This window comes from Heliconius melpomene, chromosome 1 (assembly GCF_056956725.1).
Source record: "Heliconius melpomene rosina isolate 202511_hmr_F chromosome 1, ASM5695672v1, whole genome shotgun sequence".
Classification (NCBI taxonomy): Eukaryota; Metazoa; Arthropoda; class Insecta; order Lepidoptera; family Nymphalidae; genus Heliconius; species Heliconius melpomene.
In genome coordinates this window covers 15,130,534-15,144,023 of record NC_140389.1, presented here as the reverse complement: position 1 = coordinate 15,144,023, position 13,490 = coordinate 15,130,534, and the positions used below count along the sequence as shown (strand labels likewise).

At 34.1% G+C, this 13,490-nt stretch overlaps 2 non-coding genes across 2 annotated transcripts; one reads left to right on the top strand and one right to left on the bottom strand.

Annotated features, from left to right (window-relative positions):
• Positions 1-4,973: 4,973 nt before the first annotated feature.
• LOC146541663 (5S ribosomal RNA) lies at positions 4,974-5,092 on the top strand. Its single transcript, XR_014878717.1, has one exon. It is a non-coding gene; the product is annotated as a 5S ribosomal RNA (ribosomal RNA).
• A 1,262-nt stretch (positions 5,093-6,354) lies between these two features.
• LOC146541662 (5S ribosomal RNA) lies at positions 6,355-6,473 on the bottom strand. The gene has a single exon (XR_014878666.1). It is a non-coding gene; the product is annotated as a 5S ribosomal RNA (ribosomal RNA).
• Positions 6,474-13,490: the final 7,017 nt, after the last annotated feature.

The following is a 13,490-nucleotide window of genomic DNA, read 5'->3' as shown; positions in this document are numbered from 1 at the left end:
TTAAGATTATAGTGAAATTTAAGTAGTATCAGAAATTATAAAAGTGTGAGTACACATAAAAAAATTGCTAACAATTATTGTAAGCCTTATTTATCTTTCTTTCCCTCTATCATTGTAACGATTTAATGATATTCTTTAACAGTAAGAAATAATTATTAAGTCATATTTGATAACTTTTATAAAAAAAGTAGGACTTATCAAGTACAATGATTTGCTGCCTAACTGAGGTGTCAGCTACACTACAGCCTTCGTGTTTACTGTTTGTATTGTATATGGTATCGTTTTGGCACACTGCCAGTGTCTGCTCTACAAGTTTATTAATAACTAAGTAACGGGCTTTATAGTCAACGGCAACATTTACTACACCAACTATCATATTTTTTTAATATACGTGACGCTGCCCCATACTTTTTTTTCAAATTCAAATTCAAAATATTTTATTCAAATAGGCTTTGCTAGCTCTTTTGATCCAAATATGAAGTTAATACCGATCAGTTTGGAAGGCAGTTCTGCAATAGAAATAGATTCCCTATCTATGTGTTTAACAACGCAATAACACAGAAAATACGCGCAAACATAAATAAATAGTTACATTAAATCAAAATACCAATTCAAAACTGTTGTATATCGCCTGCATCTGACGTTTGAATCACTTCATGTGTGGATTATACAGTGTCACCCGTCACTTGTCAACCGACGCTATCATAGTAAGTTAATAAGACATTTAGATATTGGGGAGTCCGATACGATTTTTTTATATGTGAAGGCAGTACTTTAACTGGACCCCTTTTTGAAATGCATTCTCCTATTGTGTAATATAATCTCTTTTTTACCGTACAATCTCCTTTGTGTGTTCTTCATACAACGTGACATTGGCGAAGTAATTAGTGCTCAACTGGCACGCTCGAAGCGCCATAATTAAAGAACCGAAACGATACGATATTAAATTTTTTTTCTATTCCCATATTGCATCCATTTTTTTTAATTGGCTTGTCAAATGGTGAAACTCATCGGCGCTTTGACCAGAGGGTATTAATGTGAATATTAAATAATGCATTCCCCTGACTGAGAATCCAAACCACAACCCTCAAGTTCACTTACGTTACATAACATTAGTTCTAAGAGCAGAGAGCCTAGTAAGACAATTCGCTCTCAATTTAAATATTTAAGTACTTATTATACTTTATTTGTTCTTACACTAGTCGTAATACGCAAGTATAATTAAATTTGTGAAAAAAGAAGTTGAAAATAAATGTAATTATTCTCAATACAATATCGTTCTGTCTAACAGAATGCTCGTGAAGTCAATAGTGTCACAGTCGTCAGCCAGTAATCTAATTTAACTGATACGTGCATTGCTTACGACGCGACGCATGTAGATATGCCTGCAATCAATTTATTTATAATTAAATAAATTTATTTTTTCACATATAGCAGGGTAGGCAGAGGGAATATGGGGACCTAGTTTTAAAGGAAAATAATATATTTTAAATGCCATAAGTAAAGGTTATGAAATATTTATTTATATTTATATTTTCATTTTTTCGTTGTGGTATCGAGGTAAAGAGAATTCGGCGGAAAGTGGGGAACGGAGTGTCTTAACACTAGGTTCTCTTTGCCTAACCTGCTGTGTGCGAGATACAACGGGAACCATAACATTTGTTCTTACTTCCCATGCAATGTAACATATATACAAATCTAGATACATTAATAGACTGTCATATACACTGTAGAGCAGGAAATTAAGCATTATGTTCGTTGAGACATGAATATATGTAGGTAGGTACGTAGTTCATTTCCCGGGTGATATAGCGTTAAAGCGTGTACATGACGTTTTAATTTAGCTTAATGTAGCTAGGTTTCATTAGCAGTCAGGTTTCTAGTTGCTGAAGTAATATAAGGAAATAGAAGTAATATACGTAACGTATTCGTATAAGGAATATATGTAGACTAGCGGCCCGCTCGCGGTTTCACCCGCGTGAACTATGTTATTATTAATTTTTGTCTCCATGACTACGTCCTAGTGACGTCTATGCAAAATTTGAGACTCCTAGCATTTGTAGTAACGATGTTTCATACAAACTTTCGACCCCAAAAACAACCCCTTAGAAGTCGAATATTGCAAATTCCCGTCTTAGCGAGCACCTACGTCCTATAAATAACTGCTATGCAAAATTTGGGATTCCTAGCACATGTAGTTTCTGAGATTTCGTGATGAGTGAGTGACCTTTCGATTTTATATATATAGATGAAGTAGTGAGTTAAGGTTCAGTTGTATAAAATATATTTTTAATAATAAAATATAAAGTTAAATAAATATTTCATCTTCCGAGTGGGGATCGAACCCACAACCAGTCGATTTTACAGTCACGACTGGCTTCTACATTGAAGATATTAATATAATTTCAGAATGCGTGCGGTTTTATTAAATGAAGTAAGAGCAACATGTATGGGGGATTACACGAATCCTATTGTACGGACGTGCGCCTTTGTTATGCGAGTTTCAGGATGTTTTTTATAGGAATTGGGGGAGTTGCTTGAATATCATTAGAATTTATATAAACGTACCTACGGTATTTCCGTTTTGTTTTATTTTAGTTTATTATTAAAAACTAGCGGACGCGCGCAGCTTCGCTTACGTATTTAGGGGTGAATTCTAATAAACCATGAAACATGTGTTCAATGAAATATTTTTAAGAGTCTAAATTTAAAATTTTATAAAAATCGGTGGCGATTTAAGAATTTTTCCATACAAACTTTCAACCCCTTATTTGCACCCTTAGGGGGTGAATTCTAGAAAACCATGAAACATGTGTTCAATTAAATACTTTTAAAAATCTAAATTTCAAATTTTATAAAAATCGGTGCCGATTTTATTTTTTTTCCATACAAACTTTGAACCCCTATTTCACCCCTTTAGGGTTAAAATTTAAAATTTAAAATCCCTTCTTAGTGGATGTCCAGATTACAAAAGTAAACATTTGTCCAAATTTCACGTTTCTACGCACAGCGGTTACGGCTGTGCGTGCGTCTTACCTCAGTCAGTGAGGACAAGTCCTTTTATATATATAGATAGACGGTTTCACGTTGTCTTCCGCACACAGCAGGCAGAGGATACCTAGTGTTAAGACACTCCTGTCCGCAATTTGGATTTAAGATTAATATTAAAAATCAATAAAAATGATTAAAATTTCTATCTTTATCTATAAGTGATAATAAATTTCACACTAAGATAAATCCACGCTAAAAAAAACTTTCGTTTATTAAATCGTCCTCTGTATAGTCCGCATATAATATGTCTCTTACACACATACATCACCATGTATACAGTGGATTGTTAATTAACAAACTAATTAGACACGTACAGCCTCAGCGGGTGCAGGTTCAGTTCTCACAAAGGCAAGATTAACTGACAACTTGTTAGTTTGTTGAGGATTGTCATTTGCTTTGTGGCTGCCTGTACTATAGGGAGGGGAGTTTTAGCGTGCCTTTGGAAGGATAAACAAAAGTCTCGATCTCTGTTTGATACATACATAATGTTTGTGTAACTTTCAAACATGATTTAATTAGAGAGAGTCTAGTGTTACAATACTCTGACTAAGTAAATATTATGAGGTAATCTGGGAACCTAGTGTTCAGATTTTCAGTTCCCATTAAGACATTTCCGTTCCCCATTTTCAGCTGAATTTTAGGACGTGTTGAGTGGAAGAAAATGAAAACATTTATTATTTCATTTCTTCGAGTGGGCTTGAACCCAGAACCTGTCGCAATTACAGCTACTCCCTCTGGGTACCTCTGGGTACTTCTGGGTTACGACTGGTGTTATATGTAAGTATAGCACGTGAAAAATAATAAACATAAAATATTTAGAAAATATTCAAAAAACGTCAAAATTCCATAATTAAGTTGATCGAAGTTCAAACGGCAACAAACAGGCAGAACTACTTAAACAATTATATCATTAGAAGTTAGAATAGATAAGCACACAGTCTAGATATTACAGTAATAGAAGCTCTCAGCATGCAAATGCTGGGTAGTGGCGAATCATGTCTCAATGCAGTTCCACTGTGAACTGAAACCCTTGTAATGCAAATTTGATTTAACAATGGAACTCCCCTTTTCTGTTAATAATGTTAGTTAAATATAAATCTCGGCGTTTAGTTGCGATACTCAAAATACAAGGCCTCTAGAATTTGTGGGAAACTGAGGCGTCTGAATGGGAACCGAGTGTCTTGTTAGGTTCCTAGGTTCCTTCTGTCTACTCTGTTCTGTGTGGAAGCTAAAAGAGAATCGTCGCGGAGCAGCGACGGTCATGATTTTGATTGAAAGGTCCCATTCCCACGGGAGGAAATGAATTGTTATTAATAGTTTTCACGTTCTCCTTATAAACTTAGTAACCTCCATAGCCTCCTTGAGAGATATAACGTGAAAAAATTTTGTTTTTCGCTTCCCACTTTCGCATACAAAACAAAAATAAAGATAAAAATAAAAACAGTTTACTATTATTACCATTAGCTCTTAACCAAGTTAAGTATAACATAAGTATAACGTAACAGCGAGATCTCCAAGATGTAGACATTAAGATAAACATCGCGTATAAAGACGCCCATTCACTAATGATATCTTCCTTAGATGGTTAGGGATGCTGTGTTATATAGACTTGGGGCAATCTTGATATACTCCGTAACATGGATCTTAAGTACAGTAGATAATTTATCTGCTATTAAAATACGGTGGGAATTGTTAATATTTAACAGCCTCACGCTGCATCCCGATTGAAGCGGAGAGGGAGCCTAGCGTAGACATTCCGCTGCCCACTCCGAATTCTGAACGCATTGCGTGGCGAAACTCAACGCCGTGATTTGCCTCATTACCATACCTATTGTTCGTCTTAATGAACTCTACATTTATCTTTTTGAAGCTGTCAAGTGTGGCGTTATTAAATAATATTTAGTTCTTTAGAATTAACATTCGCCAACGTCCATACCACGTTGAACACACCGGTTCTCGTCCGATCCCCGAAGTTAAGCAACGTCGGGCGCGGTCAGTACTTGGATGGGTGACCGCCTGGGAACACCGCGTGCCGTTGGCTTTTTTGCTTTGCGCTTTTTGTTTTACAGCATCCAGTGAAGGTTCCACTTTCTCGTAGTTTATGAATTATATTTCTACCTAGTGTGACGTTGCCGAATAGTAGGGGAGAGTGGGGAGGCCTCGTTATATTATAAGCAAAACACATAATATTAAGAAAACGGACACAACAATATGTAAAGTTTTAGTACGTTATTTTAATAATAATATAAAAATATTTGGAGATAAATAACAGTATTTTTTTTAATCTTAGCTTTAAAAAAACTGACAATCTTAATTTTTGACAAGAATATTTTTGTCAAACACGGGCGTACATTTTAGCTATGACCGAGTTATTTTTTAGCGTTGCAGACATCACTATAATCTAGGCATCCTCCATGCGCCCATTTTTTTACTATTATGACAATATATTCTGTTGTTTTAAAGATTTAATAATAATAAGCTGTTACATTGATATCTAGGTATTAGGTTATCCCACGATAAAGTCTCGCAGTAGGATATCAGACGATACCCCACTGCGAGACGATTTAAAAAAAATAATTTCCTATTAACTTCAGTAGTTTAAGCGAGTCTTTTGTCAATTAGTAAGTTGAATATTCGTAGAGCTTCCAATTAAATATAACAGATACTATATTTTATAATAATAATAATAAATAATAATAAATTTATTTATTTAAGACATTAGTCCACTTGTTAGTAACAATTAAAACTTACCCTATGTTAATACAAACACAAACACACACATATACAAACAAAAACTGGCTTCCGTTGAGACTCCTACACTATTGACTGTAGCTGGTAGCAGGAGCATGAAGATTAGCCCAGCGACTAAGCAATGGGGAGTCCCATCGGTCAGCCAACGTGCTCAGGATGGTGTTCGATGCTCCGCGCACTCGCGCCCACAGCGAAGCGCACCGCTTTCTAATAATCGCGAAATTTTTACTAAACTTCAGTGAAAAAAAAATGAAATGAAATGAAATGAAATGAAAGAAAAATTTATACTAAACTTCAGTGTAAATTAAAATTGGCCCAATTAGTACAATTGCACAGTAGCGACAAGACGTTCGATAATAATTTGATTGCATTAAACAATAATAATAAGAAAATAACATAAAGTATTATTTTTATATTAAAATAAAAAATTGTCTAAAATATAGAGATTTTGTTAAGACTAACTTTTCGTTACAAGTAATCAGGCCAAATATTATATAACGTTAATGAGACATGACATAGACATAAAAATAGAAGAATCAAAAAAGCAAAAAGAGCCAACGGCACGCGGTGTTCCCAGGCGGTCACCCATCCAAGTACTGACCGCGCCCGACGTTGCTTAACTTCGGTGATCGGACGAGAACCGGTGTGTTCAACGTGGTATGGACGTTGGCGAATGCTAATCCTAAAGAACTAATTACTATCTGATGGCCGCCATACCACATATGAATGTATGTCAGTAATAGTAGGAGTGATAAAAAAAATTAATGAATGATTTATTTAATATTTTTATTTTCTGGCTCTGATAAAGCGCAGTGTTGAGTTCTGCCACTCAACACTTCTGCCTACCTTGTTATATGCGGGATAGAGCGTGAAGCTGAATAAAAAGAAAATAATCATTAATATTGAATATTTCGGTCAAGGCTCGGTAATAATTGTAATAACAACTATAGAAATAATTATAAGTGCTTAGGTCCCCAAACGAAATTAATCTTTAAATACAATTGTATTATGTTCTTAATAGGTTACCTACATTACATTTTTATTTAGAAGAAAACATATGATTAATGTTGAGGTGACAGATAACATCCAGGTCTTCCCATCGCTCAACTGGACGTCTAGTTGGTATAATAATATATTTCATAAAAAAAACAACTTTTCTATCTTTACGTTTTTTCTACAAAAGTCTGTCTGCCATGCTATATTCAGGGTATAGTAAAGTTAAAAAAACGTGGAGATCGAACCCATGACTCTAGCATATACAGTCAGACACTACCACTGGCACAATAGCGTCTTACAACTATTAAATTCAGATCTAATACCATTAGAAGTTAAATTTAATGTGAATCTCAATCAGATAAAGCTACTTCCACTTCATTAAACACAGACTACATTTAACTAAGAACACGTTATCAGGAATGGGAACTAATGTGATACAGTGCGATAGCGAGAGGAAGGCGGTTTAAATAGATATCTTAACATTATATCGTATATTTACTATTAATTATTTGCTATGTTAAGTTAGATATAGAAATAATTAATTTTATGATTCTAAGGTCCATTAGTTTTATGTTTTTGGGGGGCAGTCGCGGTGCATGGGCACAAGAGTGCGAGGTTGAGAGCTCGATTTCCACACAAGGAAATTAAATATTTAATATTTTCATTTCTGCGCTCTGGTGTCGAGGGAAAGCGCGGCGTTCAGATCTGTCACTGACAAGCAATGTCACCAAAATTCGGCGAAAAGAGAACAATAGTTTCTTAATGGGAATAGACTGTCTTAACACTAGGTTGCCAGATTCCCTCTGCCTACAGCGTGAAGGTAAAGAAAAAAATGTTTTAGGATCCGCTAGACAAATGGTAAAGAACGGAATCTTTGTTTTATAGATTATACATTCGTCATGGCTGTCTGTCAGTTCGTCTATATGTTTTTATTTTCCTTTCAAAACGAGGTGAGAATTTGAATCTGAAAGTGAATTTTTTTTCACTTTCCGTCCATTTTAGAAGCATTACTTAGCGGAACCCAAAGCCACGTTTTTTCTTACCAGACCACACCATCGTGTATTAAAGTGGAAATTAATAATTTATGTTATCATTTTAATATAAAAGTTATTAAGAATTAATTATATATCTTTTAATATTTATATGTGTATAGTACGTAATAAGGTTGACTTTGGCTCCGGGTTCCATACAAAAACCGCTAACAAAAGTTATGGTAAGATTAGCAACCTTTGAACTAGTTGCTATTATATTTAAAAACTAAAATTACTTATTTTTGCAAGCATAGTCATAAATAAGAAGTAGTCGTGACATAATATCCTATAGGATTTTGGCCACAAGTCAATAGAATAACGGAAGGGTTTGCGCTTTTATATAAATGCGGCGGAGTATAAGGGTGGTATTACTGGCTTATCTAAGTTAAAGCTGGCCAATGTGCTTTTACTATATATTTCGAGGCATACATGGAAAAATATACTTATTATAACATATTTCATATATCTGAATTTATTGATTTCTTTAGCTTCACGCTGTATCACGCTTGCAACAGAGTAGGCAGAGAAAACCTAGCGTAAAGTTCCCGCCCAGTTCAGCGTGTTGAGTGGGGAAATTTTACCACGCGTTGATTTGTGAAGTTAAGTCATTCCCCTGAAGTGGAATCAAACCCACGACCGTCGTGTTTATAGTCAGACGCTCACCCGCTGCGCCACGACGGGCTCGCATATCTACTGATCACTACATATAAATAGGTAATATAAATAAACTCCTGCCTGTCTCTCGGTTCATATGGCATAAATATTTGGGCGACGGGCGGGGATTTAGGAAAAGATTTCTGCTGCCTGATATCGGGTAATCCCAGCAGCTTGGGGAACCAGTATACTTATACTATATGTAATGCACCTATGTTTCATAGAGTAGAAAAAGTAACACGTTTCTTCTTTTTTTAGTAAGTTTATAATTATTTTAATTCAAATTAGATAAAAAACTAGTTTTTCAACTTCATGCTTCTTTATCCCTCCCTCATAAGTAGAGAAAAGCCAGTGTATGATTCCACTGCGTTCAGTTACTTGCGTGCTTACCAGAGCGAGGAAATGATGGTAATTCATTCCTCCGAGTTCGAAATCGATCCCACTACAACCACATTGATAGTCAACGTTATTCTACGACGACCTCAAATATAATAAATATTTCTTGAGTACTGGCCCAATTAACTTTGAATGTTTTTAAAACCCTTTACATCCGTACTTTTACATAACGATTCGAGAAATAATTAAAAGAAGATAAATCAAACGATTTTCAATTAAAACTTGAAAAAAAATAATTAAATTGGAACTTCCGAGACGTGAGGACTTCTTTTCTATAACTTTGCTTTTAATTAATAAAACGGAAGAAATAAGTATAAATTGAACAATTTCAATTCAATTTCTTTTGTATTGAGTAATTGGTATAGTATCTATCAGTAGACATGACGGTTCTGGGTTCAATTCCCGCATCAAGTATCTGAGTGATGAATATAATCATCCTTAAGTGTGTAAAAACATATTATAAATAAACAAACACATTACAAAGTATAATTCCATTTATAGGCAGATATAATATGGTCCAACATGTTTCCGATATTATTTAATTGTTTTCTTTGTGCGTTTGATCCCCACTTGAAGAAATAAAATATTTATTTCAATTAATATTTTCGTTTATTCACTCTGGTGTCGAGGCAAAGCGTAGCATTGAGTTCCACCACTCAATACGCAATGCACGAAGTGACTTAACACAAAGGTTCCTTCGCCTTACTAGGGTACTAGTATGAGTGTGAAGCTAATATTTACAGTATGATCGACGAGTCGTAGTCGTACATTATATACATTACTAGTGGACCCGTACGCGGCTACGCCCGCTTGAACTATACGAATATTTATTAAATATATTTATGAAATTATTTTCAGTTTTCAATAGAGAGATGCATTAAGCAAACTCATTTTGGGTGACGTTTTCTAACAACAAACTTTGCAAATCGTTGCTTAGCAACGACAGTTGTTATTAACATGGCGGAATAAATTGCATGTCAAATTAATAAGTATTTTAATATATTGGTATATATCGAAAATATTACAAATATGAGAAAAAAAAGTATCCTATGTTCATCCCGAGACCCTCAAGTATCTCTATATGAGTATTTTATCACAATTAAATTAGCGGTTTGGCCCTGATTGCGTAAAAGACAGACAGACAGAGTTACTTTCGAATTTATAATATAGGTATGGATACGTACTTGATTAAACCAAAACTGAGAGTATTTGGTATTCACTCTCCATTACAATAGGTGTAAAGGATCCATCACATGTTTTCTGAATATTTTTCTGAAACAATATTGAGGGAGTTGAAAACCATTTTAACATAAATTTTAAGTAGGCAGGATTTTAAGGAGGCAGCAGCAGGATTTAAACTGGCACTTTTAGAAAACTGTTCAACCACCACAAGATGTGATATTTTATGTTTCGAAAAATAATATTTTTATTTTCAATAACACTTTAAAAATGTCAAAAATACTATATTTGCTCTGTCAAAGTAAGGTAACCTGTTCATCAGCACAATTCTTTTTTAAATATTTTAGTAGATTTTCATTATGATAATTTATTTTCTTTATCAGATGCTATCTGTAAATATATATTTTTTTAACATAAAATTCCCACCGTTCTTCTAAAAAAAATGTTCTGTTTAGAAATTATTAAAGTTTATTTTATCGTTTAAATGAGATATATAGTAACACTAAAGATAGAGTTATATTAAAAATATATAAATTATTTAATAATTTTAAACACAACATATACTTTCATTATTGGCCACTTTGACAACTACAGTTTGCTTGGCTTGGCTACTAGTGGATGGTTGTAAAGAAAAGTCTTTATTTGTTTGAACAGACAATTGCTCCAAGTATCGTTTTTTCTAAACATTTATGTAATACTAGGGACCCGCGGCTTCGCCTGCGTGAACTACGTTATTATTAATTTCTGTCTCCACGTCCTATAAGTGACGTCCATGCATAATTTGAGACACCTAGCTTTTGTAATCACGAAGTTTCATACAAACTATCAACCCGGAAAACAACCCCATAGGAGTCGAATATTGCAAATTCCCGTCTTAGCGAGCAAAAATTTCAGATTCCTAGCACATGTAGTTTCTGAGATCTCGCGATGAGTGAGTGAGTGACCTTTCGATTTTATATATATAGATTAGTTATGATATTTTTGTTATTTCTTCTATTAATTAAAATTTACATTTCGGAAATGGGTATGCTGATATAATTTGTTATTAATACTATATATAATTTGTTATTAATTTTTGATTGCAGAATATTTTCTTGCGAGATGCTTAATATTATTATAAAAACGTTTAAGCATGTGTTCACCTCTTGGCCCAGTCGTACATATGCTGTTGTATTCCATAACAACGGATTCCCAGGCTGCCTCTTTCCGTTGCACAAAATATGCTCCTATCCTCTTACAATCTATAACGTTTTGGTATCTGAAGCTTAATAATAAAAGGTAGAACTAATATTACAATAATAATGCCATATATATTGAGAACAGTGTAACAATGTTATTGAATATACTTACTTCGAAAGCAGATTGTTTTTTTTCTTCTAAAGTGTAGTTAGTTGGGTGACCGCTTAGTTTTTTTGTTTTTTTTTCCATTTTAGAGCTTATTGGAAATAAAGTGACACTCTCTTGTTTATATTTATTTTCCAGTTGACATTAATTATCCGTTTTATTTAAAGATGTGAAACGATCAATTACTTTAATTATGAATATTTTAATATTTGAAATTATTAGTTTTAAATAACACTACCATAAGAAATAATAATTACACGAACACGTTATAAATTTAGAAATGTTAATTTTGTTTCACCTCATATTTAATAGGTAGTATGGTGTGTTTCCTGACCTAATGAAATTTAGTAAAGTGATACCTATATTTAAAACGGGTAGTATATCTGATCCCAATAATTTTCGACCCCTTTCTATACTACCTTCGCTTAGTAAGATTTTTGGAAAACTATCCTAAATAAAATTTTACCGCATTTTAGCTCACATAATCTTATGTATGACAAACAATATGGTTTTACTAAAGGTCCAGTAAGAGTCATTTGCGAACAATCTCCTATATATATATATAGTTTTTATGTCTGTCTGTGATCAAGATAATCATGCTGCGGAGAGGGAGGGGGATGCAGAGATGGATTCAAATAATAATAAAAAAAACTGTTTACCTTTCATAAAAAAATCCAGTTTTCCCAACACGAAAAGCGATAAAAATCGAATCAAACGTGGTGATAAATGAATTATGAATTCGTTGATGTCGATCCAACTCTATTATTAAGTTATGTATGTACAGTAATAGTATTTGTTCTATCTCGTGTAGATATATATTTGTCGTCTCAGGAGTTCGGCGGAAAATGTGAAGCAGAGAGTGAGTAAGTCGCAATATATAGAACATAGTAATGAGTCACTCAGTTTTTCTTCTTATTGTATAGTATAAAAAGATAAAAAGTGATAACAAAAAAAAATCTTTAGAATAATAATTAAAATTTCTCTACATATCAGCTTGTTAATTATGCTTAGTACCCTAGAGGTAATGCATCCATGCTTCTTCATCATATCCATTAAACTGATCAGTGACACCCATTTAATTAATGGCAAATATAGAGACGGTATTTCTGTTTTTATTTTAGGCTTACTTACTAATAATAAAATAATAATAGATTTTTATGTGTGTAGAACTTAGTAATAGTAACTTTAAGTAATGTTCTGCACAGTTATATTTATCGATACTATACTATACTTTGCGCGATTTACTTGTGTAATTAAATTAGTGCTAATTTAATTATGTAAAATCTGCTAAGTTTCAATTTTTAAAGTTTCAATTTAATTAAATATTGATTAACGCGACAAGCTTTTATGATTATATAAATTGTGTACAATGAGGTTATGAGTTGATAGTTAAAATTTAAAAGACAAATTTTATTTTCTCCTTTTTAAAGCGTTTAAATAAAAGCTTTTTCTAAAAATGATTTTTTGCTTATAATTTATTTTTTACTATTTAGTTACCACTGGCTAGGTTTCTCACACTAGAGACATGTACCATGATTCCTCTTCTATGGTTAGGAATGCTGTTGGCGACACTAGACCCTTCCCGATTACAGTGGGGGTTCACCAGGGCTCGACTCTTAGTCCGTTCTTATTCAATGTAGTGCAGCCTCCATGGCAGATGATGTATGCCGACGACATAGCACTCATTGACGAGAACCGACTGACGCTGGAGCGTAAAGTGAACCTCTGGAAGGGTACGCTTGAGAACGGCGGTCTTAAATTAAATGTGTCGAAGACCGAGTACATGGCCTGCGGGAGCCCGGACTCGAGCACGATCCTTATAGGTCCTGAGCCAGCCGTTAAGTCAGAAAAGTTCAGGTACCTTGGATCCGTTATGCACGAGTCTGGAGGCATCGATCACGATGTCCATGGCCGGATAAGTGCTGCCTGGGCCAAATGGCGGTAGATCACTGGTGTGGTCTGTGACCGAAGAAAACCGCCAAGCTCAAGGGACTGATATACAAGAGCATTATACGACCGGTTCTTTTATACGGCAGCGAATGTTGGCCAGCACTATCTCGGCACACTCAGGAGCTTCACGTCACGGAA